The 25,886-nt window shown below is 35.9% G+C and overlaps 1 protein-coding gene across 3 annotated transcripts in view; it reads left to right on the forward strand.

Annotated features, from left to right (window-relative positions):
- The first annotated feature begins 2,803 nt into the window (after positions 1–2,803).
- Synd (protein kinase C and casein kinase substrate in neurons protein Synd) overlaps positions 2,804–25,886 on the forward strand; it is a 367,852-nt gene continuing 344,769 nt past the window's right edge. For all 3 annotated transcript variants that reach the window (XM_081738619.1, XM_081738618.1, XM_081738616.1), the window contains exon 1: positions 2,804–3,016. The gene's annotated coding sequence lies outside the window, so the exon portion shown is untranslated. The remainder of the gene's footprint in view (positions 3,017–25,886) is intronic.

Below are 25,886 nucleotides of genomic sequence, written 5' to 3' on the forward strand. Positions count from 1 at the left end.
AACCAAATACTCACATGGAGCCTAAGAACTTATGTCCAACGGTGAAGCATGATGGTGTCAGTGTCCTTGTCTAGGGGTGCATGAGTGCAGCTGGAGTGGGGAAGTTGAAGTTAATCCTTTTGTGGGCAATGGGGAGCATACTTCCCGCCAAGGGAGCCTTGGTATGGTTTTATTTGCTGTACTGGGAAGCGATATTCCCATTAGTCTTAAGTCTTTTCACTATGGAAATGGGAACATCACTCAAGAAATAATTATGTTTGTTTGATTTGAGTGTGTACTGAGGAGCATAAAGGAGGTATCGTCCGGTTCCTTGTAGGAAAATTCGTCCACGAAAGGGTTAATCGAGGGTACGATGGACCAACATGTTTATTTAAATATTTTAAAAGCAAATCTTCACGCCGGTATTTGTTTAACAAGATAACGACCCGAAGCATAAAGCCAAAAGAGTTCAGGAGTGGTTGTTATACAATATGCCCGAACAACTGCATACACCTCCAAAATCACCAAATTGCAAGCCGATTGAACGTCTATGGGCTCACTTGAGTAGATCTGTTCGTAAAAACAAGTAAGGAACAAGTGAAAGCTGCTCTAATAGAGGGGTGGAGTATAGAGCTTACGGCAACAGCAAATATGTTGCTGCAATGCCGAACCGAATGAGGGAAATACTACGGGCGAACCGAAGACACACAGATCATTAATGGTGAATCTGAGTACACGAACTGGCCTGTTGTGTTTCATTTTTATAGGTGTATGGAAATTGTTTTGTCTCCAATTTTGTTCATTTCAGTGTATTTAATTTGTTCTTTATTACTTAACGGTATTATACTCTTTATGTTTAACATAACGATACTTGATGTCCAACGGGACAAAATATGTTCTTTAGTTGTTTTTTATTTGCAACGTTTTCTGCATTATCTTTTATTGAATGTATTAATTGCATGTGTATGGAGACTTTTGAAACTAATTGTATATGAAACTTGAAAACGAATGGAATATATTTTCAACTCTGAATTCCTCCCAACACAAATTTCTGATTGCGCGCCAAATCATGACCAACATGGGAACTGAACACCGTATTCCTCCTGGGTTACTATTTATAGTCACAGACAATGCTATAATAACTCCTCTTAGCCACTGGTCGCATGCTTACAAATGGATTGAGACGTGCCTTTGATTGTTTTTTTTTTAAAGTTTAGCGTTCATTTCAGCAGCAAGGCTATATAAGATGTGGATCGAGCGTGGATTCGAACCATATGAGCTCCCATGGGAATTGAACCCGGGTCCTCCACGCCAAAGGCGCGTACACTAACCACTTCGCCACGAGAGAGCTCTGGAAGATGCTTTGAACAGAACACTTGGACAAGCAAGGTGTCTGCTGTGCTTCTCCCTGTCAAAGGCAATAGCTGAACAACCACTAGCGCAACCTAGTGACAAAAAATGTACAATATTAAAAGGAGGATCTGACCATTGTCAAAACAATTGAATTTTGAATATTTTTTTTAAAAAAATCAGAATAAATAGCCTAATTGACACGATTGAATCCGAAAACATGATAAGGTTTCTCTATCTTCCCTTGGTCATGTCATAACTTATTTAAAGGGTAGAATAATTCAATAAGGGAAACTTGCGTGGAGTTATTGTATGAGGAGGGATGATATTGAAGTTCTGCCTGTGTAACAAAATATTATTGTACTGTCTCGCCCACTGTCGTCATAAAGTTAAATCAGTAATGGAATAAAATGAATGAAATTAAATTCAATTTCAACTTTAACGTCCCACGATCATGGTCTTTAGGTTAAAGTATACGAATTTTCAATAAAAGAGAGTAATTGTGAAAGAATTGGTGGAATGAGAATGAGGTAGGACCAATCCCGTATCCAGGGGGGTCTAGGGGGCCAGGCCCCCCTTAATTTTTGCTGCCTTTCACGGTAGGCTTGCAAATGAACTATAATATGCTGATGAACTATAATATGGTTGGATCATGCCCCCCTAACTTCAGACGCCCCCCCTACATTTTTAGGCTGGCTACCGACCGGTCTGGGTAGGACACGGAGAACTGTTAGGGAACCAACGGGCACGATGTCATCTACCAGAAATTCGCGTGGTCGGAGATCGAATCGGACACCTTCATCAGATGTGAGCACTCTACCACTGAGCCACCGTGCTCCGGAGGGCAAAAGATATAAAGTTGATCTATCAATATGAGAGGGAATAATATCTATAGTAGAAATAATTAAAGTAGTCAATCACGATTTGATAAAAAAAATCAAGGATATGTAGCTCTAAGTTTTGTTGACCCCGCCTAAAAATTGAGTGACGGATTTTCACCCTCTTGTGAGCAATTTATATAGAAATGATTAATAAAATAATAATAATAATAAAAATACCTGTAAGCAGAACTCTCGTAAACCTCTCGTAAAATTATTTTAAATTTATTTTAGATCAAATTTAAAGATTTAATTGTCAATGTATATGTAGTTTTTCGATATCTTTTAAGTCAATAAAATCCGAACCGAACCTGTGGTTATTGCCAAGGTTCGCACATAAAAATATAGAATACATTTTCTGTATATAACTACGTACTGTACAATACTATCGTAGGAAATAAAGTCACATCTATAATAGTACAATACAAATAGCAAAATGTTAGTATTGATTTAATTCATTTATGGAAATCTAATAAAAATTGTGCGATAAAATTCCTGCATTCCATAGAAATATTTGCTCTCGCATTTCGACAGGCAATTGTTCTCGCATCGGCTATATTCGCGATGTATCGGTAGATTCCGTCATTTTAGCCACACCTATTGATGGTGAGAATTGAGTTGTGTAGTGGAGGAATTTCGGGTCCTAGGATTTCGGTTTTGGCATTTGTTTACTGTGTAGTTGTCAAACTTGAATGTTAATCGGATAATATATTTACAAGTGAAAGTTCTAGGTGTTAAAGTTTAATGTGGTTGTGTGGCCAAACCCGTTCTGTTACCAGATAATTGAATAGGGAACATCATTTTGAAAGGTAAGTAAGGTTGCATGAAGGAGTGAATTTTGAGTTTGCCTCAAGCGAAGGATGTCAATAGCATTATTACACATTCTTCTGTGTTTTGGTTGTGAGAATGCAGGAGCGGCAAACTCAGCAAATATGTATGCCCTGTTTACGTGGTTATATTCAGTATCTGTATATATTTTATGTAATCATTTATATTCTTATGACAGTATATGAAGTAATTTCGAATACAAAGTTGATAAACGTGTGAAATTGAACGTTTCTGCTCAAAATAATATAAAATAACGTGAAATATAATGTATTCATGATAGTTATTTACCGAATAGGTTACCGTTTTGTTTCTGAAGGGAATTTGAGATTACATTTGACATTGTAATGTGGAAACCGATTACATAATCTTACTATGGACTGTCAAGGAAGTAAAACTAGAACGTAAGATCGTGTAAAGATGCTAATTTGTGTGGAATATAGGGTGTTTTATTTACAGTTTGGTGACTAAACAGATATTGATTTTTGTGTATAAGTCGATGTAGGCCTGCAATATTTCCGAAAAGTAATTTCGGATAAATTCTAATTATGGGAGGCCAGAATTTTTTCCTAAAAATTCACACTTTTTTTCATAACTATAGCCTAATTTTGGTTAAGTTACATTACGTTCTACTTATATTCATGGTTTGTATAGATCGGCAATGGCTTTCAGAAAGGTGGGCACAATATTCTCTTGTTTCTCCGTTGTACACGCTGTATTATTAATTTACTTCACATATTACTCACACATTAATTACATTTCACTACCAACAACTCATTTGTTGTGGCCCCTCACAATTAGAATTAACCCATAATTTCAATATGGGTCTTTCGCATTGACATTGAAGACTTCATAATTTGTAGAAAATGATTCTTGTTCCGTCCGTTATTTTTTCCCCTTCCTTAGGAAAACAGTGAAAGACTAACGTCTCATTGTAAACTAAAAGCAAATATATGGTGGTGGTGTAGTTTTGGCACACCAATTTTGAAAGATTTTCAGGTAAAATTCAATACTTTCCATGAAAAACACCTTTATAAGGAATAAGCTTTTGCAGGAGACAAAATTGATTTCAACGTAATACAGCTGTATTTTAGGTTTACAAGTGTAGGGTTACTAATGTAAAATCATTACAAGTGCTTTCCGTCGTATAAAATAAGTAGTACATAAGAAAGATTATTATTAGATGCTATTTTCCACCGGCGGTGTGTTTCTGTACAGTATATAGAAGCTGTATTTTATTAGTGGAGTGTTACTAGTATGAAATCATGACAAGTGCTATTGAAACTCGTATCATCGCTAAAGCGCACGTATTTTAACTACCCTTCCTTACGCGTATACACCATCGTTGTTGCGCCTGCTTCCTTCAGACGCTAGTGCGCGTACTCACCAGCTTCGCCCTGCTTTGCCTCGATTAGGTAGCATTTATGCTTTTTAGTGGCCACGCTAATACCGGTTGGTTTGTGTTTTTTGCACTGTAGTTTTTATGCCATACATCTGGAAACCGTATTTATACGCAAATCGTAAAGGAATTTTAATTCTTCAGCAGTTACTTCTGGTGGCCCCCTTGAATTTTATCTATGACAAGTAAGATTTTCATGTCGCCTAACCTAGCGAAGATCTTTTACGGGACAGTAAGAATGAAGTAAATAATAATAATAAAAAAAAATGTTTAAACAATTATTGCGTGTTGTTTGCCAAAAGTACACCTACACGAATTTATATGTATATATATATATGTATGTATGTAGTAAAATAGCAAATGTATTACTATTTAATTTGTAATAATGGGTTGCTGTTGCACTGTGTAGACCTACTTACGTTAAGGTGTACAGTCAGAAACAATATTAAGTACCGTCATAGGTTGGGGGTATAAGAAATATAGCTCCAACCTATGGTTAATATTGTTTCTGACTGTACATTAGCCTAGGTGGGTCCAATACGAAGAAAATAGCCTTTGCTATAATCACTAATTGTTTTTATCTTTCTTTCTGTATACAATTTGTTTTCGGTACATTAGAGGCTTGCATTCGCTGGTGCAGACTTTGATATGTGTGCGTCTATTCTGTGATATATATATATTACCAGGTAGCAAATAAATTATTATTATTATCTGTTGGCGTTTCCGCTTTAATACTGAGAAAACTTTGCTTAGGTGCTTTTTTTAGACGGTAGACTTTAAAGAATGTTATATTGGAGTTTGTGTTTTTGTGTGTGTGTGTGGGGGGGGGGGTTAATTGATGAGTATTTCTCAACTATTGAAGTCAGGAATGCATCTAAATATTTGTTACTGTTGAAATTCCTAATGGAAATCCCCGCCTTCCTCACCGGCTGATTTATTTCCATTAACGCGCAGTATTGTTTCAGTTACATCAACTTATGGCTTCCATTATAGGCTATAGTGACAAATCATGAGTTATTATTTGAAACAGCAATACCATATATGTTTGTGCAAGTAAATAAGTCGCTGACGAAGGTGAGAGTTTCCGTTGAAAATTTCTGCATTATTAAATATTCAGATACAGTCCTCATTTTATAGTTATAGTCATTCGCCAATTCACTTCCTTTAGTAGTAATTTTCAGCTCTGAAATCTGACATGTTATGCTAGGTTAGTTCAGTAGAAGTAGGAAGTTTCCGCCTGTGGAATAGCATCATTTTCGTCACCCTGTCCTCTAGAAAGAACACATCTTAGAAGTTACTTTTTTAAGTGATTGACCCTATCATAATCTTCGTAGCAATAATGAAATGTAGAATTCACAGTATACTATTACTAATAGTCTAATAAACGGTTAATAAGAAGGGTTGTAGTATCGGGGAGAACGTATAAAGTTACAGGATGTTTGGCAGGATCTAAGTTTGAGCTATAAATATTTAGTTTAAATAATTCATTTTCCGTATATTAAAAATTTGTGTGCTTCATCCGAAGTAAAGTGACTTTCGTTGCTGGAGTTATACGGGTTTTTTAGTTTAGTTCATCTACCAACTAATTGGCAGTTACACAAATATTAATGTTCAAATCAAGATATGGTTACGCCCCCTGTCTTAATAGCACATTTATGTTCAGTATCATGTATTTCTATTTTGGAGTATTATTTAGTTTCTCCCCCAAATAAAGTGGGAGAGTCTCTGGCTCACTTGCTAGTGATTACGGTTCGTTATTTTGTAACTGTGGCGTACGCATTCTATGGTACCGATGTGGGCGTATGGTATAAAATCTGCAGCGCATAAAACACGAACCAACTTGTGCTAGGTGCCCACTAAAGACCACAAATGCTATCTAAGAGTCAGTGCTGGACCGCAGCAGGTAGCCCAGGCTTTTGGAAGGAGGTGCGTTCATTGGGAACGGGCGCGTCAGCGACAGTGGGTATATGCATAAACTAGGATGTTTACAACGTCTCACTTTAAGTCACAGTACTGGCTCCGGAGCCGTCGATGGATTTGGGGGAGATACTGAATGCCCTCCCTATATTGAAATATTACAGCTTAAGTTGCAAAGTTAAATGGTCTCAGTATAGTTCTATTACAGTAGAAATACGCAATGCTCAATTCTAAATATGGATATGGTCTTTGTGCTATTTTAAAATACATACAGGTAGTTAGCTAGATTGGAACCTTATTTTTAAGTTTCGTTTTATGTTGTCACGATTATTTTAAATCTGTAAATTGCCTGCATCCTGGGCCATCTATTGGCGTGACTGTTTACCATTAGAAATTACCGTAACGCATTGACATATTTGTCTTTTATAAATATGGAATTTCCTGTGCGAGTATTTACTTTCGAGCATTTCAGTTGGATAACATAGAAAGAGCGAAAAAGTGATTGCCTGGACCAGGACTCGAACTCGGGATCTCCGGCATACCTTGCCGATGCGGTAGCCACTGTGTTGGTGATCTCGGGTTCCAGTCCCGATCCAGTCAGTCACTTTTTCACTTTTTGCAGGATATTGAATTCGCACCTATAGAAGATTTAGTGTGTTAAAATAAGTTTAAATCGATTGTTTCCTCCTTTTATTAATATAAGTGTTTGGAGTGAAACTAATCAATAACTGATTATAGGACTCTTTTATATATTTTGAGATAATAGTGGTTAATTGTAAAGCACTCACCTCCAATGAGGTGCACCTTGTTTTATCTCAGGTCATATGGAATTTTCGTGGTTTTTCTTGGGATTTTCTTGTTTCTTCCTACAATTTTATTCTGGCCATTCTTCCATAGCCATTCACTTCCTTTAATCATCCGTCTCCTTTACCATATATTACATGACTGTGGGATTTAATTCATTTTAATTTGTTCTGTTAATTTTATGTTATGTTGCTACTTATGAAAACGATATTTAAAAAGTTTGTTGTCTCTATGTATTTCTGTCCGTATATCTCGCATTTTGTGCTTTTCACTGTTGGCTTATTATCAGTGAAAGCTTTTTGTATTTCCTTGCTGAATTACAATGCCGTTCCATATTCATTTGAACAATATATTGTTATTCTGGACTCGCGTCAGCATACTTCGTATGCATCAGCTTGCTTGTGTGATTGCGACGTCAGATTTTCAAGTTTATTTTATCTAAATATCGTGAAATGCTATAAAATTGCATTTCAGTAGTATCATTATTCTTCTGTGTGAGGTGTAATATGTTGCTGGTGTGAAATGGTACAGATTAACCCCGTAAGACCCCGACTTACTAAAAATAATACAAAATTTACAATTCCTCTTTTGCTTGTTTATTCATAAGTGAAAGAAGATAATGAAATGCAACTCAGCACAATCATAGATAATGTTATTCTACAACAGAAAATATGAACCTGAAGGACTTTCAGTGTTGCTAGTCAAAACAACGCCCCTAAATTCTAAGTTCAGACAGCGACTAGAAGAAAAATTTCGACTGCATTTGGTCAAGTATCATGTTGTTTTGGTTTTTTGTGAACTACTTTTTAAATAACATTATTATTTAGTTTTAATAACTGTATACTCAAACTATTTTGTTTAGTACAAACTAAATACAACTATTATTTAAAAATTAGTTCACAGGAAACCAAAACAACATGATACGTAACCAAATGCAGTTGAGTACGTTCCTCTACTTGCTACCTTAACGTCGATTTTAGGGGCGTTGTTTTTCTGGCAACGCTATAATTTCTGTGGATGGCAACACTGAACATTCTTCAGGTTCATATTTTCTGTTGTAGAATAACATTATCTATGATTGTGGTAACTTGCATTTCATTATATCCGTTCACCTATGAAAAATAAGCAAAAGAGAAATAGTAAATTTTGTATACTTTTTAGTAAGGCAATTTCTTAAATTGTGATTCACACAAAAAATAGCACGTCGTTATGAATTACAGGCATTTTTCTCAGTTAGGATTATACAGTTTTAAATGCATTTATCATATATTCATGTTATGAATTTCCTCATTTATGTTTATGTGGTTTCTGAAGAGATTGCTTTGTAGTGTTTTAGGTCAGTAGTTGCACCAGTATTTCTAACATTTTTTGAACTACCGCTGTTTACTTTCCATCTAAAAAGTATCAAAATTACTCTCATATTTATTTTTAACTCATTAAGGGCCATGTAGTCTATATTACGTGCGGTAAGGGCTTATATGTTGTCACGTTCACAAGTTTCTTTGAAGATTGTGTGCTGTACAAAGGCACACCTTACTGTTTCTGATTTCAAGAGAACATTATCACAGTGACAGATAGGCATTAATTTATATATTGTTGCAGAACTCGAAAAGTACAGGTCACCATGGCGACTGGAAATACGAAACTGGAGCCTAGCTGTTTTTGATGTTAGCATTTGCAATCTGTCAATAGATTTGATTTTTATGTGCTTGGATGGATCCAGTGCTCAAATTACAAAACATGAGCATGAGCATAAAGTACAGTGCTACTTTCTGGTTGAGTATTGTAAAACCTTATTACATTGCCTTCGATTGCTCTTATCTTTGTAGACTGAGTTAAGCTTGTACTTTGTAACCTAGTAAGTATAATTTAAGGTCTCTATATCAAATTGGATTTATATTATTGTGGCGCGTATATCAGAAGAAAATTTTTCGAGCTCTCGCTATAAGAATGTTAGTGGCCTTTATTGTCAAATTGGTGTCGATTTGAGTCTTACACTTTAACCATGTGGATAATTCATATAGAAAGTGCGATATTGTAAAACAGTGGTTACTTGTAAATCCCCTTCTCTTCTCCGAGGGGAGAGACTTCCGACATGTAAGGTGAAAATTAGTACTTTGGAAATTTCCTTCCTGGCCATCTCTGAGATCATCACTATTGTAAATATCATGTATTGTGATGTAACTGCTGATAATAAGTGCTCTCTGTTACTATTTGAGTGACTTGCTCGAGTTTAGTTTCTCGCCATATTGCATGTTTTTATATAGGAAAAAGCGTAGGTGGTAATTACTTGTTTACACATTCTATGACTTTTATGTAACTTAAGTTTTCGGTGGCTATTGCTTCCACCTTCTTCCATGCCTTCATAGTAGAGATATGTCAGTGGTTTTGGTTAAGTAATGAGAAGGTCACGTGGAGTAAATTTTGATGTTATGGAAATAGGGAAAAAGGAATATAATCTTTCATACGTCCTACTATTATGCGTTTCAGGCTAAAATAAGACGGATGATTAATGAAATGAATAATTATGAAACAAATTCATGGAATGAAAATGTGAGAGGGAAAAGGAGAGGCCGGAGGAAACTCACAAACACGATGTTGTTCACCGGAAACTCTCATGGCCTGCGATCGAACCAGGGACGCCTCGCGCAAGAGGTGAGCGCTCTATCATTGAACCATGTGGCTTTAACCCACTTACCCTTCAAGAGAAAATAGATGGAATTGATCGTAAAGTATTTTCTTTTTTCTTACATTCGGGCTTGGAAATGTTTCACGATCGTCAGCTTCCTATTTTAACTCCCAATGTTTTCTTCTAATTTTCGAATTATCGATCAATTGCGTTTTTCTTATTCCTACTCCTCGCTTTCCTTCTATCTTTCGCTTTATGGCAGTATGAAGACAATTTCTTCGCAAGATATGTCCAATTCAATTGGCCTTCCTACGAAGGTTCCTCTTGCAAAGCATCCTCTTCTCTCCTTCCCCTTTTTAAAACATCTTCGTTTATTACTCTCTCCATCCATTTTATCTCCTCCATTGTTCTCCGACACCACATTTCGAAGCACTTTAAATATTTCATCTCTGACCCATAATGTCCAAGTCTCTGAACCATACAGTCTAATACACCATATAAAGCACTTGGTCAACTTCTGGGGCCGCAGTGGCTCAGTATTAGAGCATTCACCTCTGGTGCTTGGGGTCCCGGGTTCAAACCCTGCTCCCGCCAAGTGAACCGGGTTCAAACCGTGTGCGTGTGTTTTCTCGGGGTTCTCCCATTTCCTCCCACTTTCTTCATTCCACCATTTCATTCATCTCTCATCATCACCGTCTCCTTTAACCTAACCGACATAAGCGTGGGACGTAAGACTCACAAATTTCAATTTTAATTTTTGGTAGACTTCTTCCTTAGTCTAATATCAAGGCTGCTAGTTAGAAGTGATCATTTCTTGTTGAATGTCTCTTTGGCTATGGCGATTCTTGATCTTATCTATCTGCTGCAGTAACCGTCCCTCGTCAAAATACTTCCCAAATATTTGAAATTATGTACCTCTTCAAGTTCACTTCGTTCTACCCTGACTCACAAGGACGTTTTTTCACGGGATTTTCTCCTGACTTCCGATTTTTCGACGATGATTTTCGTTCCATATTATTTATCAGTGTGAATTATTCTGTCCATCATCTCCTGTAGTCCTTTGGTTCTAATTATAATAAGCGTATGATCTGTGTATCTGAGTTTGTTAATGACCTCCCCTCCAATCTTGAAATCTTTAATTTCCATTAATGCTTTCTTCATTATATTCATTGTAAATGTTGAATAATTGGAGTGGCATACTGCATCCTTGTCTGACTCTTCTTCCGATCTCCACACTGTTGGTTCCACCGTCATTTAAGCGAAACTTCACTTGTCCTGTACAGGTTGGGAATGAGTCGTCGATCTCTCTAGTTGACTCTGATTTCTCTAAGTATTTTCAGAATTTTAGTCCAATTGATCCAGTCGATGAAGGACAAACACAACTCTTCCTTTTCATCAAGAACTCATTCTGGTATTGCTCTCCTCAACCCAATAGCATCTCTGGTGCCATTTCCTTTTGGGAATCCAAATTGATCTTCCTCCAACATCTCTTCTGTTTTACTTTTCAGCTACCTGTTCAGCGCGCAATAATCTTTCCAGTATAGGAAATAAGGCCAATGGTGAAATAAGGCCAGTATAGGAAATAAGGCTATGATCACTTTACTGTTTTTTTTTTTTTTTTTTTTTTTGGGGGGGGGTAATGCTACCATTGTAACATCAAGAAAATCCTTTGGCCATTCTCCACTCAGGTAGATCTTATTAATAAGTGAAGTCAGTACTTCCATTGCATTGTCTCCTAATCTCCTGAGCAATCTATTGGTATGTCTTCCGTCTTCAATGGCCTTCTTTCGCATGTCTTTGATGGCTTGTACTATTTCACTTTCAATATACTGAGTTCTTTTTCTTCATCATCCACCTCTCTGCTTCGATCGCAATATCTTTGGGGCAGTTCTTCTGGTCATAGAGATCCTTTATATATTGCCCCCGATTGTAAAGATTTTTTGATGGTCAGCAACTATATGAACTTGTTGATCTTGGGTTCCATTTGTGCATATACTTTTGTTGGCTTTTTCTCCTAATTCTTATGCTTTCTGATATCTGTCACACCGTTGAAATTCCATTATTTCATCACATCTGTTTCATATATTTCTTTTTGGCTTTGTCCGTTCCTTTTTCTCAATTAATTATTCATTATTCTGTATTCTTTGATGTCAGTGGTTGTCGCCCTCCTGTGTTCCTCCATCTTCTTAAGCACTGCTTTCTCGGTGCTCTTTCCATCTTGCCAATGTTGTGGAATGTGTCTAGTACAATCTTTTCCACAACTATTTTCTACGCTGTCTGCTATATCAATAATTGCACAGAATTTTTCTTCTATCTCTTCTTTCACGTCACTGGCCATACTTCTTAGTCGCTGTAAGTTCCATTGTTGATTTTTCTTTGTTGACTTTAGCCAGGTTTGCATTTCCGCTACTAGGAGATTGTTATCCAAATTACTGTTCGGTTCCGGTAGTGTCTTCATGTCTCGTACACCATTCCTGAAACATTGATTGACAAGAATTTATCGGTTGGTAGCGTTTCTTATCTCCTAGACTTTTTCAAGTGTATAGATTGTTTTTCTTTTCTTAAGCCATGTATTTGTCACCATCGTATCATGTTGCGTACGGAAATGGATAAGCATTTGCTCTATGAGTTTCTTCTACCTAGTCCAAATGGTCCCACCACCTTATGCGCAGCTCCGTCTCCCTTTACGCTGTTAAATTACCTGTTCCCACCTGATGCAATATGTCACTAATCTCGTGATACTACTTCTACTTCAGTGTCATTATAGTCGGTTCTTCGCCTACACTTGCATTATTACAATATCCACTGGTTTTGTGCTTAGTTTACAAACATCAAAGGGTCCCTGCAGAATTATGCTTTGGTTACGTTTTTGCTATTTCGTTCCTCATTGCTGTCGCATCATTTTTGGGCTTAACGCCACCTGAATAGAATATAGTGTAATTTCTCAATACTTTCTCATCCTTTTCTGACCATTGTACTTCACTCAAACCCACTATGTTTACTTTACATTTATCCATTTCTACTTTTATATTTTTAAGTTTACCCGTACGTTGTAAAGTTCGTATGTTCCATGTTCCTATGTTGAAATGAAAAGTATTATTATTATTTTCTCTGTTGATGTTTCTTCCCGGAGTAGTCCCCACCCGGAGATCCGAACGGGGATCTATTTTACCTCCGGTTTTTATCAGTAAAAGAGCTTTGAAATGGGAACATTATAAAGATAAGTTTACGCTGTTGTTAGAACAATTCGTAATAGCACTGCTTTTTAAAACGTTGTATAGGTGCTAGGGTTTTTTTTTTTTTTTATACGAACGTCATTAGGTACATAGTACAATTACATAGTAACAACTCACCTTGTGTTCAAAAAGTGATAAATTCTTCTTTATGTAACATTACCTCTCGTTGCTCTTCTTTGCCTATACATTCATTCTCAACATTTAAAGCAGCGTTTCTCAACCTGTGGTACGCGTACCACTGGTGGTACATGAGCTGCCGTTGGTGGTGCGTACTACTTATGGTAGTATTCATAATTTAAATGCTTTAGTGGTACGTCGGTGCAAAAGGTGTAGAACCCCTGATTTAGAGAACTCAAGATCTTTTCAAAATATAGAGATGTTAAAGAAGAGCGCAGAGAGGATGGAAATTATGTAAAGAAACAATAATACTTTTTGGATACAAGGTGATCACCTGTTATTTCATCAGTAAAAGTTCCTTGTCTTGTATCCCAGATGTTGAGAACCAATAACAATCTACTGTTTCAGGACATTTGTGGAACTTTTTTCAATGCATCTTCTACAACTTTACCGCGCTCTAAAACGTTGTTGTAAGTTCTGCTCATCCGTGAAAACATTACTTCATTATAAAATCTTTGTAAAGGGGGAATAGCTAGTTCAATCCCCAGTTAAGAGCATGGAAAGTAGTTCTAAGCCAGAAATTCGTTTCACACATCTGAAAAAGGTTCAGTGATGTCCTGAGGTAGATGTGTTTGTGTGAGTTTCAAGTTCGGAATGCAAGGTAGGAGCAGTTTTTTGTAGTACTAAATATGCATCCAATGGTTTTCACATTGAAAGTATGTTGTGTAAAAATAAGATACTATATTGAGTACGTTTGATTTTTTTACTTGCTTTTCTAATGCTTGTGCATACTTTAATTCTACAGCCGTCTATAGAAGTTTTTGTATCTAAGCCGGTTTATTCTAAACGGTTACAGAAATAGAGGGTGGCCCAAAAGTAGGTATACACCCCTGCATTGATCAAGTATAACATTCTATCTTATAGGTTTATTTGTTTCGGCTCCTCTAAGCTTAAGATATAAATAAAAAGATATTAAGAACAAATAATAAAGAAACTAAGTCTACCTGATGGATAACAATGAGAAATGGTGTAAAAAGCAATGAGTTGATCAGTACGGGACTGTATACCTATTTTTGGACGTATTAATGCTCAAATCTAAATGTAATTACGGCTCTTGTCTTAAATGATATTAATAGCAAAGCACGTTTTATGTTCAGCATCATCGGTATCCATTTTCAAATGATTAAATACTGAAAAAATATAGTTGCAATTAAATCGTCACAATCTGCAAATTGGCTGCGCGCTAGGATCACTTGTTGGCGTCACTCAGGCAATGCACGTAGCGAAATGGCGAATTCACAGGATGAGAACTGAGGATTTCTTCTTTTATAATGAAGGTCGATTATTTCCGTGCATCTTTTTCATTTTTGTTTCATTATCTATATAAGTGGAAATGAAAGTCACTATATTTGTGACTTCGTACCTCTTGAACTGCCCGACGATGTCGATCAAATTTCCAGCTTAGATGAGATTCGGGCCTGGGGAGATATTTAAAAATGATCGAAAATGACCAACATTAGTGTCGAATTCATAGTTTTCGAGGTCGCTGAGATGAACAGTGACACTTCCGATGCCGTTTAAAACCAAATTCAGGCCCGAAATTTGGGGGAGAGGGGATATATATAAAAATGATCGAAAATGGCCGATATTAGTGTCGAATCCATAGTTTTAGGGGGCGTTGAGACGAACAGTGATGCCATTAAAATCCAAATTCACCCTTTTATGTCCAAAGTGAAACGTGTTTTCCCGGTGCGAAGAACTGGTATTGTGCTAGTGTTTTATAAAATAAATTTGGTAATCAGCTGGATATGAGCTTTTCCATAATACTTTTTTTTTCTTTCTTTCTTTTTCAAGCACAGGCTATCATTTTAGCTTACACTGTGTGTTTTTGGGGTAGTGAATTATTGGTAAACTCTTTGGTTTGCTGAAACGATATAAAAAATTCATAATCATGAACATCCCTAGAATTTTTGCTACAAGAGTAACTTTTCTCATTGAAATTGATGTAGTGTGATTAGGTGCTAATTCTGTTCTCTTGAGGCTCGTGTGCAGTGTATAAATAGAAGATTTTGTTGATGTTTATTTTATATCCATTTGAGTTAATACTTGCTAGAATTGTAATACTTGCAACTGCATATTGTGTGAAGTTCACTTATTGTTTGTAACAAATCCCTGTGTTGTCATTTTAAGCGACATTGCCAAAAAGAAAGAAACAATGCTGATTAAACCCATACATGTGAAAATGCACAAACAGTGTAAAATGCATGGACGCTTCGTTATTCTAATTGTAGGTGTAATATATATTTTTTAAGTGTGGTGGTAGAGGGAATTTTTTCAAGATAAAATACTCACTTTTAACTGGTTGGTTTTTTGGTTTTGTTGAATTCGGCTTCGTGTGTTTCTCTGAACGGTGTTTCAGAGTTGTATAAAATCTTTCTTAGGAATTCATGGCGATTCCAAATTCACCATTTTGTTATGAAAGAATGTACCAGATCTTTGTGCATTTAAGTATTTGTATCAGTCGTAATTAGAATTGAGACCAGTATTTTAACAAAACGGTGAGGATGGATTGAATGCGAATTTTGTTTTCATGGCTTTGCGTATTGAATATCACATCCTGTGAAGTTTAGGGCTTATACATCGGACTAAGTGTACTTCAAGACAGAAAGGGGGCACAGCGTTATTCCTAAATAAGTTCTTTCCTCAGGCCGCAATCTACTGATTGGTTTTAACGCAGTTTTCCATTCTTCTGTGTTTCTGAATCAGACTTTTCGTTTTCTTATATATATGCTATATCCTGTAAACATGCTTTCAGCTTTAGTTTACGTATTTTCAACGAACTTAAAAAAAAAATCGTTCTGAATTTTCTGTCTGTCTCTCTCTCTCTGTTTTTTTTTTTTTTTTTTTTTTCAAGTTCTTAGCGAATTTTTCAATTTTGAGCCCTCCATTGGATAGAGCATCAAACCTACCTGAAAGAAATGATGGAATTTTTCGCGTCACTCTTACCATTCCTGAGATATTGGCCATAAAAGTTTCTGTTTTGGGAGATTTAAGGAGCCATATCTCGAGAACCGTAAGTCATAGAGAAATGATACTTTGCTGCAGATTTTTTAATTCTGAGCATATGTCTTCGTAAAGCAACATATCGTTGAACTTTAACAGAACTCTTAAACAAAAAGTGTGTGAAAAATTAGTACTCAAGGAAATTACAAATATATACCTGTATTACAAGAATTGTTTAATGAGTATAATAATAAAGTACATAGGACAATTGATATAAAGCCTGTAGAAGTTAATAAGTAAATTCTTTTTAAGTTCGTTCTGGCAATGCTCGTGGAGTATTCTCAACTTTTTCTTTTCAAGTAGGTGTAGAATATGGATCTCAGTGTATTTTATTGTCTTTACCAGGAATTGACACCTTCCCGGTGTTCGTTCATATATGTATTCGCAAAGTTGGCCTGATTTAGAGTTACTTCAAAATAGTGATTCAGGGTTATATTGGAATAATATTGATTTGCATTGATGGGCTGGCATGGTTAAGTGGTCTACAACATTCGACTAGCAGTTCCAAAACCTTTGTCTCTGATTCGAGTCTCGTTCAGGGCTGTTAAATGTTGTTCTTTGACCACTTCTTCCTCATCGTCTCCTTTAGCCTAATGGGCAGATTTGTAAGGTATACCTACGGTACCTCAAATATGCAATATAATAGGAGAGAGCTCATCAAAACATATAAAGAGCTAGGGTAAAAGTGGAGGGACGCCGTACCCCAAACTCCAAAAAAATGTGTATGGCGTTCCCCAGTTCCTAAAAAATTACAATGGGCAAAGAGAGGCAGGGAGCGGCTTGACGTCATGCCGCTACCTACCGTCGCCCTACCTTTTCAGACCCACTTTTACCCCTGATTAAGAGCTTCCCTTTGAACAACAGTAAGAGATCGTATGGAATTATTTAAGAATTTATTTATGTAGAACGCCCGCATCCACGTCTATGAGAAAACTGAAAGCAATGCATGGCTGCTTTTAATGATTTGTAAGCGTACTTCAGTACGTGTTTGTGGTTTTTGTACCACATTTGATGAACATCGTTCGCCAGCTTACCATCGCGTTGTGAAGCAATTTGTTTGGTCGTAAAATCCACGTGATTCTTGATCTGTAACTGGGCTTTGTTTGCTATTTTTTAAAAATATGTTTGTATTGTAGAGTAATTTGATTTTTCTCGCTATTGTATAGTCTACTTCAAAGTCATTCAGAGAATGGTGTAGCCGTGACTGTTAATAATCGAGTACTTTACGCTGTGCATGTTTTTTCTAACCATGACGAAAACCATATAATTTTTGGTTCGTGTGTTGTTTTTCACCAACATATTGCTGATATTTTGATTAATTGATAAATACGTGTTCTGTTGAAGAGTTTTCAATACAGTGTTGTATGATTTCTTCGGAAACAATTCGATGGAGTCACGGTAGCTCATTCGTAGGGCGCTCACGTCTGGTACATGAGGTCCTCGGGTTTTCTCGAGGTTCCTCCGTTCCCCCCGCCCCACATTCTTCATTCCACTGTTGTCATCCACTTCATCATCGACGTCTCCCGTAGCATCGGTGCATAATTGTAGGACCTTAAACTAAAATAATAATAAAAATGCAATTTGACTTGCAGCGATATCCAAGACAGAGGAATTGAGCTTACATAAATATAAGGTAAATGTGCCAGGAGTCAACTGTTTTAGAGTGAGTTTTATTTAGTATATATATATAAATATAATATCCTGACTACCCGTTTCATGTTTAATGTTGTGAGAGAGGAGACAAATGGCAGAGACAATATGAAAGGTCTGCAGTGAAAACTGAACTCTAGAAGAAAGAAAGAATCGGAATTAATTAGTGTTTCATTCGTTTTTGTGCTCTCCTGAGAAATTTATTTTGGCGCTTACCACCTTTCTGCTTTCTGGGAGCGATATATATATTCAGCTGTAAGATTAAATTATTAACCCTCGTATAGAAAAGTTTTCATCATTACGTGTAAAAATCCAGTAATCGCACTCCTCAATATTATGTCCTGCACACATTTAGACCATGGCTATTTATAAGCGTTCGCAAAGCGTTTCTATTGCTCATGCGTACGCTTGGAATAAGCTGACCATGTATTTAAATGTGGATGTCTAATTACAATGCGCTAGAAACGCGAAAGCAATAAAAACGCGGAGAAAACGTCAGCTCGAGCGTATTTGGAGCGTTTCGGAACAATAGACCGCCTGCTGTTTAAAAGATGTCTAAAGGAAGGACAAAAAGAAAAGACGTGTTGCCAGGCAAGGGGATTTTAGAAAGAAACAGCTGCTTGGAAGGTGCTTTGTGCAGAGTATTGGAACTCTGCTATTACTATAGACCTGTACCTGGCAAAAAGACTCGGAAACCCTGACTGGCTCACAGTATGATTTATAACTCTGGCGGAAGGAAGTTACCGAATAGCCACCTTGGTCGCGTTCTTTCTAGGGGTAACGCTTCGAAAACGCATTCTCAAATAGCCACATACTTATGCTTTGGAAAAAGCAATTTTTTACAGCCAAAAATAATGAGAGCTTTTAACTTTCGTATAAACTGAAGTGTATTCGTTAATAATAATACTTTTTTTTTTTTTTTTTTAATGAACCATTCGCTTTATGATCATGCATGACTTGGCTCATTTTCTAAAATTCGTTCTTATTGTACCAGATGATACATCAGACCTTCGAAGAATGACTACAGGAATTGTGTTGTAGATTTTTATTTTTAATTCGTTTGCTGCGGTACTACGATTTGGTAATATACTTTTAATATACTACATGTCCGACTGCTGGGGATGGCTGAGGGCTTAGTACTACCAAATTTACCTACAGTAAAACTCATGTCAATTGTACGGTTTCTTTGGAAGCAGTTCGACTTACAGTGGTCTCCAAGGTTAGAGGGATTGAGCTTACGTAAAGACACATACTTAGATAATTTTCTCTTCCAGGAAAATTGTTCACGATAAAAGAGGTTGCAAACTTAGAGAGTTTTACTGTATTTGTTTTATCAGCGTGTTGTCATAAAGCTTGCTCATATAACAGCTATATAGTTAGAAATATGTAACCACATCCGTTACAGCAAAAAAAAAAAAAAAAAAAAAAAAAAAAAAAAAAAAAAAAAAAAAATTAGAATAGCTTATATCTTGAAAGAAAAAGAAGAATATTGTTAATCAACGTTTTTATGACAAAAGTATGATTTGTTAATTAGAACGTAATAGCATATTGAGAAAATAACACCCAGTTTCCTTCTGAATATCATGAGGTAATTCTTGTGTTTATTAAAAAGAATGTTAAAAAAAAAGACTTGAAAAAAGAATCTCTGCAAGTAATCACTATATTCCCACTCAAAATTTATTTGGTTCTTTGAAGTATTGTAGTTTTTTTTTTTTTTTAATCATTATTACCAACTCTTATTTACATGAACAAAGCTACACATTTTTCGTATTCAGACGAATCAACGAAAAGGTAGGTTATGAGTTGTCGATTTCAAATGTATGCGAAAGTAAATTCATTAAATGTATGCCCTTCCTACTAGTTTGGTGGCTAGCGCGCGCGCCTTTTCTACACTAGATCCCAGGTTAAGTTCTCGTTGGGAGAGGAGAGCCTTGAAATTTAAAAAACTTTCAAAGCATTACGGTATTTCAGATTCTGCTTTTAATTGTAAGTCTACGTCTCATGTACCTCGGTGCTGGAAGGATTGCTAAACTTCAATCCAATCCACCAATTAAAATCTGTGCTTAAAAGCCATTACCTTTAAAATTTGGACAAAGCCTCAGAAAGAGGAAAAGAAATGAAGAAACTGTACAAATTGGGGATGCCCATATTGGAGGAAACCTGACAGATGCTGTTGCCTGACAGAACAGTATTGCAAGGATTACTTCTTCATTGTAACCAGGGAGTCATTGGTGGGCACTCACCTGTTGTACGAGGAGTCCCTGCTTCGATTGCCATAAGAACATTTCATTTAGCAGCATTGAATCGTGTGCTTATTTACGTTTGTCGCTGAGATGTAATTGTATGAGGCACGTAAAAAAGTAGAAAAAAAATCCTAAGCAATCTGGAAAATTTTCAACTTTGCCAAAAGATGGAAAGAAGTTAGTCTTCATAACTTATTGTTTAAATTTATATTATCTATGTCATCAGCTAACAACTAAAAATTGATTTTGTCTTTAGTGTCCTTCCGTTGATATCCCTTGTCGAAGGCTACACACAGAAATAGGTACTTTTTTCACCTGTATATATGAGAATTTTGCATAAAGGAAAGAAGTCCTTAAAGATGTCCTGTAACATCAATGAAATTGTCCTAAAAGTGATAAACAGTGAATTACACTCAAGGCCGTAGGCGTTATGTCACAGTTTTTATTACCGTGAATTTTATGCAACGGTGTTGTGTTGCAGATTTAATAATATACAGTACTTGGCTTTTGGTATGCAAATACAAGGTCATTGAAGTACAGATTGTGTAATCTTCCTCTATGTCTATTCTAGTATTAGAAGAGGAACATGAGTTAGTGTTTTCACAGACATCTCGCTTTAGCAGGGACAGTCCTGGATTTACATCATATGTCGTCCCAAAAATTGTTCAAACTCCAAGCGTAACTTTTTTTTTTTTTTTTTTGTTTAAACCATAACTTCATTTCATTCGTGCGATATTTAAAAAATCCCGCTTTTATTAGTCATTGGTACTCAACGAATTATAACAATCTACTTTCTGTCTTCCTTTTGGTGAGTGTTGACCTACTAATTAATTAATTTCAATATTTCGCCAAAAAGCAAGTCCATAATTGTGACAGAGTTCACACTGACCTTGAAAGTCAAGGAACTGCTTTAAAATACACCGAAGTCAGGAAGTCTTATATTTCACAGTAGAATCCGGGAGTTTTTTTTTTTTTTTTTTTTTTTTTTGTAGCTACCCTCAGAAGATATGAAAAGCGCTTCAAACATCAAAATAGATTCAGAAAGAAAAAAATATATAAAATGAAATGAAATGAAATCTTTCAGTTTTACGTCCAATGGTTATTGTTATGCCAGCTAGGTTAAAGAAGATGGTGATGACGGGAAATGAATGGAATCATGGAGTGAATAAAGTGGGAGGAAACGGAGAAAACCGGTGTTTGTTCACTACGAAGACCATTTGGCGCGAGCTGGGATCGAACCAGAGACTTCATGCTCCAGAAGTGAACGCTTTACCACTGAACCGCCATAACCCTATATAAAAAGTAAAGTATATTTAGAAATAAAGAAGCGTTAGGGACGGCGAAGGGTTTTAAAGCTTAAAGAAAAAAAATCAGATACTACAGAAGAAAGAAAAGATTCGTTGGTTTTAGATAATCAAAGAGAGAGGCCAGGTTATTGTATGCTAGCCGAAATGCTCATTTTTCGCACAGGGAGAATAGGTTTATGGAAAATATTTTAACCTCCTTAATTAGACGCATTTTAATTAAACTGTAATCATAAACATCCAAATTGCTACTTTATTTTCTACATAAATTTTAAACCCGTTAGGACAAACTTTTTAATCAAAGTTACGTGATAAAATCCTAGCCTGAGGTAGGTACTTTGTTCCGAACTTTATTTCAAACCAGCCAACCGTTTTTCTTAGATGCAATCGCAAACAACGTACAATGTCGATTTCAGTGTAAAGAAAGATATTTTAGAAAATACCCCTTTTCCCTTGAAATGGAAAATTTCAAAAACAGGGAGAGACGTCCAGTTATTTCTAATACAGAATTTTATATACTGGGTTTCGCCTTCGTAAGTTGATGAGCCCGTGACATACTGTTTTTTTTAAACATAAATATTGAAACCTCCCCCTCTTGCGTACTTAGTTATTTAAAGTAACATGATAAACAGCTTAAGGCAGGTAGTAACTTTGTTCCAAAATTAATTTCAAACTGTTCAACGTTTCCCTATGCTTTTAATCGCATTTAATATGAAGAAATGTATTCTAGAAAATTTCCCTCCCTCCTCAAACGGATTTTTCAAAGACGCTCGGACTTGTTCACTTATTTTTCATGAGGGGTTTATATACCGAGTTGCACCATCCTTACTTAACTGGGTCGTGAGATACTAAATTTTTCGCAAAAATTTTGATATCTCACTCCTCTCTTTAGGTTAGGCTTTTTAATCAAAGTAACATCATAAAAAGCCGGTTCGAGGTGAGTGATAAGTATAACAAAAATTTTATTTCAAACTGTTTAGCCGTTTTCCTGTGATGTGATCACAAATAAGAGCCTTTTCATTATATATATATATATATATATATATATATATATATATATATATATATATATATATATATAATTTTTTCTGAGCGTATCCAGAATACTGAGATATTAAATATATCATTAGTGTATAATTATTGATTGATATTAGTTGTGTTACGTGTGTTTCAAATACAGTGAGTTTGACTCTTCAAAAATAGAAGCTTCATTTTGATTCATAAAAGTATAAGAAAAGAGGACTGCTAACATCAAGAAATGTGTCTTTGGCGTTCGAAAACGATTTATTAAAACCTTGGTATGGAGCTGGGCGTTTTACGGATTGGAGACGTAGACGTTAAGTAAAGCTGAAATATCCAAGCTGGAAGCATTTGAAATGTGGTGTTGGCGCAGAATGCTGCGAATATTATGGACCGAAATGAAAAGGGATGAAGACGTAGTAAAGGAAGGTAATGAAGGACGACAGATCAAGAAAATTGAAGATGATAGGAAAACGAAGAAACAGCATGCTTGGCCATCTTATTCGGCACTTCGATTGAATCACCGTGTTGATGGAGGGAAAGACAGAAGGAAAACCAGGAAGAGGAAGACCAAGGATAGAATATCTAGATGCAGTTCCGAAAAAGAGATCTTATCAAAGTATAAAACAGCTCTCCCAAGGAAGAGAAAGGTTTTAAAATTTCCATGTTGCCCACAACCTATGGTTGAGGAGAGAAAGAAGTATTTACAGTAACAAAATAAACTTATAGTGCATTTGAAAAACAAGAAGTAGAGTTTGGGAATGGTGGAGGTGAATTAAAAAAAAAAAAAAAAAATCTAAACCTAACTGTAAGTGATAGTGTTTGTAGTGTTATATGTCAGGGAAAATTTACGTAATCTGTCATGGAAATTCAGGGAAATCATGTCAGAATTTGAGTATGAACCCTATATGACCGTATGAAAATTTGGGAGCCCTCTTAATGTGTGAGGATACACTTGAAGAACTCATCTACGTATATTCTTTTGTGTAACGCTTTGCTAATTCAGTGATGTGATCGATTCCAGTTATAATCAATTTATGCGAGCGAGGCTAAGGCCAGGAGAAAATAAAAACAATATATTTAGGAACTATTTGCTATTCCTCCTGTTCCTCTCCTCCTTACAGTTCGCTTGAGTGTGCGTAAGTTATACATAAAGATTATTATCCATATGTTCTGGGTATTATCCTTATATCATGTGTCTAATTAGACTAAGAACATTTGAAAGTAATTATATAAACTCTGCACTTTTCTAATAACGTGAGGGGCCGCGGTGGCTCAGTGGTAGAGGGTCCCGGGTTCGATCCCAGCCCCGCCAAATGAACTTTGTGGTGAACAAACACCGTGCTCGTGAGTTTTCTCGGGGTTCTCCCGTTTCCTCCCACTTGCTTCATTCCACCATTTCATTCATTATTCATAATCATCGTCTCCTTTAGCCTAACCGGCATAACCGTGGGACGTAAAACTCAAAGATTTCATTTCATTTTCTAATAACGTATATAAAAAGCAATGTATAACCGACTTAAAATCAACAATATTGATGCATTTATTATGTGGAAGCTCTCGATGAAATTTATATGGGACCACTGTAAGTATGCTCTTTAAAAATGTGTCGAATCTATGGGTAAACATACCGCCAACTATATATATATATATATATATATATATATATATATATATATATATATATATATATATATATATATATACGGTATGTTTACGCATAATCAATACTGTAAATTTTATCACCTGAAGTGCAGTCGAAGCTACTTTATATTGTAATCCCCTTTATCCCCTTACGACAAGATTTTTTTTTTTTTTTTAAATTATTAAATCTTTTTCTTTCAGACAATGGAGTGTTCTGCCTCTTCTCAATTCAAACTGATTTATAAGAATTAGAAAAGAAAAAAAACATCGTAAAGGGGGTTATAATATAAAGTAGGTTTGACTGTACTTCAAATGATAAAATTTTTAGTATTAAATAACATCTTATTATTATATTGTACATAGGCTACGTTTGCGTTTTATTATTAAAACTTCCTTTGCTGGATTTCCATTGAAATATTAATTTTTAGCATTATATTTATTTACCATGTTCTCGCTTAATGTGTTCGGACAACCCTGCGGACATCACGAATATGTTTCTGAATTTCAGAAATTTAAATTACGCGTTAGTCAAACTCCTTAGTACTACGATAATCACACGTAAAATGACTCTGAATACGACCCATTAAGTTCAAGGTCTACCATCATGCCAAATTTGATCCAAATCGGATGAGTTCAGTTGAATTGTTACAATATGTGCTCTTGCGATTGATTTTGTTTAGGGAAAAGTTAAATGAAGGATGAAGATAGAAAAATAATTCTACATATAGATCAATGGGCTAAAAACAAGGATGGCGCAGGTATCCAGTATCGCTAAATATGAAACATACACAAACTCGATATTGGCAGAAAGGTAACGCGTCACATTGGTTGCTTTTGTATGCATTTATACACTAAACAGAGTACATGTATTGTGCGTACAGAAAAACGTAGTGTGATTAGTTCGCACTGCTTCAATGTTATCGTAGTCGTGTGTCGTTGATACATTGGGAACAAAAGTTGGAAAATACCTCACGCACCGTTGTATTTCCACTGAAAACAATGGGCAAGGAGTCTTCGTCTCAGGACTTGCGTCACCTGATGCTGTCAGTGGCTGTATCTGAAATGCGAAAATCGAGAACTACTAACGGAGAAAGTGCAAGAGTTACATTTGTCTCTGGTATTACTAGATTGAACATAACATTGTGTTGATTTTCTTGGTTTCTCGGTTGACATGACCGTAAAATGTGCTCAACGGTGGTGGTAAACATGTATGTGCCGCGTGTTTTACTAGCGGTTACGCAGTTGAGGAATAATTCTTGAGTAAGCGTTGTTTAGCTATTTCCGTTTTTGCAGCAAAGCTATGTATGGAACGACTGTTTACAACAAACCAGTTTTGTATGTGGTATTCATATTTCTGAATTCCATTGATAACGAGTGAGTGAGTATATTGTTCCGCAGTGTTCTTTGAAGGCTTCCTTGTTATGTTACACGTGTGAACCACTACATACTCAATGAAAGTGGTTGCTTTTACTTCATTGGTTGAATCGCGAGCGATGTTTTGTGTAAAGCCGTCTCTTTAAAAACAATAGGCATACTGATTATAGGGTAAATATAACGTCATTAAAGCTGTGTGATAAGTAGGGTTATTGATTTAAAATTATTTCTTATATTCTAAAAATGAAATGAAATGTTTACATTCTCATTGCACCAGTTTTGTCATAATCATTGATTGTCATTAATCACGCGTCTCATTTAGCCTGAAAGACACAACCATGAGACCGTAAAGTTAGATTAATTATGATGGATGATTATGAAAAAATGGGTTAAATGGGAAAGTGGAAGGAAACGGAAGAACCACGAGAAAACCCACGAACACGATGGTATTTTA

Source organism: Thermobia domestica, chromosome 14 (genome assembly GCF_964235325.1).
Source record: "Thermobia domestica chromosome 14, izTheDome1.hap1.1, whole genome shotgun sequence".
Taxonomy (NCBI): Eukaryota; Metazoa; Arthropoda; class Insecta; order Zygentoma; family Lepismatidae; genus Thermobia; species Thermobia domestica.